The sequence below is a fragment of the Acipenser ruthenus genome, chromosome 4 (assembly GCF_902713425.1).
Source record: "Acipenser ruthenus chromosome 4, fAciRut3.2 maternal haplotype, whole genome shotgun sequence".
Taxonomy (NCBI): Eukaryota; Metazoa; Chordata; class Actinopteri; order Acipenseriformes; family Acipenseridae; genus Acipenser; species Acipenser ruthenus.
This window is the reverse complement of record NC_081192.1, coordinates 73,862,176-73,866,601: the sequence shown is the minus strand read 5'-3', so window position 1 is coordinate 73,866,601 and position 4,426 is coordinate 73,862,176.

Here is a 4,426-nt window from a genome sequence, read left to right as displayed (position 1 = left end):
GGAAAACCTGTTTCAGTCTGCAATAGACCTGGGACTGGGGCGGACGTTCACCTTCCAGCAGGACAATGACCCTAAACACACAGCAAAACCAGGGCGGAATGCCCATATTAGGGGATGAGATTACTGTGATCAGCTGTGTTGCATTAAACAGGGCAGGTGTGCCAAGTTACGCTGATCATGGGGTGGAGTCTCCTGATATATAAAGGCTGCCATTCTGTGAGTGCGGCCCTTAGACGTAATGTGTAACCTGAGCCACTGTGTGTTTTGCTTATTTGTCCGTTTGTCTACGTGTTGTGCTTTGTGTTAATAGGACCAGGAAATGACTGACCCCAGGGAGCTGCTGCACCACGGCCAGTTCACCTAAACCCTGGAGCTGTTTACTTTGGCCCTGATCACCCTGCCCTTGAGCATGAGCATGAGCACGAGCACATCACCTCACCCGGGAAGTGCACCCAGAACTGAGAGGGACTCATTCTGCTGGGACTTTTTGTTTACCATTTCAGTTCCTTTGGCCTGTGAGCCCATTTTGAATAAAGTACACCAAGACCACCATTGCTGGTTTCAGGGCTGTTTGTACTGAACCCGTGACTTTGTGACGTCATTTCTACCAGCCACTCCTCACACTGTCACAGGGACCACGAGAGACTAATTTAGGATGGTAATATTGTGTTTAATTCCATGTGTACTAAGTAGGCATTTCTGACAGAGCTGGAATTCACACAGTGAGATTCAATGAAGGCATCATTCAGAAATCCTCACTCACCAGGAGAAAGGGGTGGGGTTTGATTTTGATTAACTCGAGTCTCAGCCAGTGGGGTTCAGCTAAGTTCCTCCATCATGAATAGGCTCAGTACTCTCATTCTTCAGGGAGGACTGTCAACAGAAAAAGAGAACCACCTGTCCAATTGTGGTGAGTGCAAGCTATAAAGTGTATCAAAAACAGTGTTGAAGGAAGATGTCTTTCTGTATGTCACACCTGTAGTGAACCCAATTCTTATGAAACTTGGTAAGGATTCTGTTTATTAACACAATCTATTGAGTTTGTCAGAATCTGTGTGGAGGCCCACTGTCTTTCCACCCGTATGCCACATATTTACATAGACTATATCCAGAGAAACACATTCAGTTGTGAAAAAACTTCCTTTGTACATTATTGATAGCATCAGAATCTGGGGGTATATGGAGGCATCCTGTTTGTCTGTCTGTCAAACTTACAGTGGATGGAAGTCTTGGGGATCTACTAACATGCTTGTTACTTCGGTTTGTCCAGGTTTGTCAGCTGATCATGTTAGGGAAGCTGATGTATGGGTGGTGAGTTTATATATGCCAGTAGCAGGGTCTCTGAATATAATATATATTCCCATAATCGAATGTCATATATGTTTCCTAAGATTGTCTTTGGTCATTCTGAGTGTCCATCTGGTGTCCCTGTGGTAAGTGAGGTTTAAACAGAAGTACATCCTGAAGGACACTTTAATTAAAGGACATAAAATAGCTACTGGACATCAGGGAGCCTGCTGCTCCAGTCCTACCCTGCAGATAGAGAGGGAGGAGAGTTACATACACAATCCAATCTATTTAAAGCACAGGGCTGTGGTGCATGCAAGGCCAGCACTTAGGAATGCAGCTTTGGGTCTGGGTCACAGAGGTAGCAGATTACAAGTGAGGCTGCATCAGGAGAATGAATTGAGAACACTTTCCTGGGGCTGACTGACAGATGGACAAACAATACACCTCCAGACTGGTGGGAATAGATACCACCACCGAACGCAAATAAATACATTTTCAGAAACGTATTTGTCTCCTAAAATTACAGCTGTTACACAAATGTATTGCTTTAAGGCATTCAATTCACAATTATATTTATTTTGGGCCATCTAGATGGAACTCTAGATTAAATTAAAATCACAATATTGCTCTGTCTGAGACAGACCACTGCTTTATCTATACTGCAATAAGCATTTGGTCAGAGGACAGAGATAGATACCAATGTGTGTGTTATGTTCTTCAGTTCTTAATGCATGCCATAGACATGTGTAATGTAAGCTAGATCAGACAAAGGGTCTTTATATTAGTAAGTGCCAGCACCATCTAGTGCAACAACAGTGTATTGCCAGCAAAACAAAATAAAACTTCATCCAAAGTTATAGATGACTAGATGGTGCCAGACTAGATCTTACGTCGATAAAGATTTTGACTGAACTAGACTACACTACATATATCTAAGGCACGCAACTAAAACTGAAGAGCAGCTCCTGAATATGGGTGAAAGCACAAAAAAATATAATAAAAAAAAATACTGTTTGAGTATTTGCAATAGGAACCACTCAGGGTGTCTGCATACATAAAAAAAGACCACGGCATTTTAGGCTATTTACTCTTCAAATAATCGAGTCAGGTTACAGTAAGGATACATGAGCAGACTAAAACTGAAATATAAACTGATGACAGAATCTACACGGTCCTATATTAAAATCCAGGAAAGTACCTTGTTTTCCTGCAATGCAGAGTGAAGAACAAGCCTCTGGGCTGCGCGGCTCATCCTGAGAGTCTCTTTCAGACAGCAAGATGTTGCACTGTTTTGACAGTGATAATAACCTAATTTTTGGGTGATTCCTTACTAAGTACACAGACGCAATTATTGTGATTTTTGAAATACAGTAAGTGTATGCCTTGGGTTGTATAATGCATACCTTTTTGTGGCGGGGTACACCCCGCCCCTGTGCATATTTTGTTTGTTTTGTATGTGTGTCGTGCTATTATTATTTAAATGTATGGATTTGTGCACATGTGTTTAAGGTTGCCAGGGAAGGGTTAATTGCCTTTTCTGTCAAAAGCAGTGCACATGCAGACTGTGTCTGATTGAATGATTAACAAGCAATCGAGGCCAGGCACAGCTGCATAAAACAGGCAAGGATCGCTCACTCTGGGTTGGAAGTTCAGGGAGGAAGAACGAGAAAAGTAAGAACTGAGATTAAAATAACAATTGCTACTCATGCTGGCTTTAAAACCAGCACGATACTTATTTTATTTAGTTTTGTGTTCTATCGTTTTGTTTCGTGTGTTCAGTGTTTGTTTTGTCAAAATATTTCATTTATAATCAATACGCGCACCAGCGCTTCCACCCACAGTACTGTTGTCTGTATTTCCTGGTCTGACAAGCCATCCGGGTGACACTTTTACATACAACACTAGTAGAAACACCTTTGTATACTACTATATAGAATACTACAGTCAATAGTCCTCATATATAATGAGCAATCTGCATATAGCAAGCAGAAATGTTACCAACATTAGTAAAAGGATGTGCGTTACATTCCTATAATTAAGGGTACTGTACTTGCACTTAACTTGAAATTGTATAAGCCATAATAATGAGATCTTACCTGTCCTGCACATCATTTTGCTGTATACAGTACATGTAGGTGTCAAATGAAATAAGCATGTGTTATTGCAAACATATATTTTCAATTTAAACTATGGTGTCTGGTACTGCACTTGACTAGAGAGAGCTCTCAATGTGTTTGCCTTGCTTTCAGGAAGTCAGGTCATTTCACCTCGGCAGTGTCTTCAGGGTCAAAAGCATGTCACTGGCCACATAGCATGTCAGTCAATTGTACTGTCCAGGTGAAATGACCACGGAAGTGCAAGACCAGCTGAAAATAAAGCAAGCTAACTGAGAACTAGTGTAGCACCAGATATCACATTTTAAAACAAAAATGCATGTTTATATGTTATTTATTTCAAAACTATTGAGACAGTTCTAGTAAAAGGTGCAATAAAAAGGCATATATATTTTTTTTTAACTTGAAAATGAATCCTAGTTGCTCAGAAGTATGGAACCAGAGAACTGGGTTCTAATGTCAACTCAGTGACTGACTAATTGCCCCCCTTTTCTAATTGCCCCTATTGATTAAAAAAACCTGGACCCAGTCCTCGTGGACACTGCACAAGTCCAGGGAGGCAGGGAGTGATGAACTTGGACATGTGCTGGGGAGTGGAAGTGGGGGTGGGGGTGCAAATCAAACTCTAACTACAAAGAAGGCCGCTTCTGACAGCAGCATACTGCAAGCAGCTGGTCTGCTTCCTAAGAGGGTAGTCGACTCCTGGTTGCTAGGAGAGGGAAGGGTTAAGGGAGGTGGATAACCAGAGTCAGGGGAGACATAGCAGGAGCTCTGCAGTATACTGTAGATGGGAAATGTAAGACATCACCCCATCTCTCTCTCTCTCTCTCTCTCTCTCTCTCTCTCTCTCTCTCTCTCTCTCTCTCTCTCTCTCTCTCCCTCCCCCCCTCTCTCTCTCTGCAGTGCTTAGCACACACCCGGCTTCATCCAGTATATATAAAAATCTGATGACATCATAGATCACGATCCAGCCTTCAGCCTCTCCTGCACAGCCTGGGAGATGCTCAGAGAGAGAGAGAGAG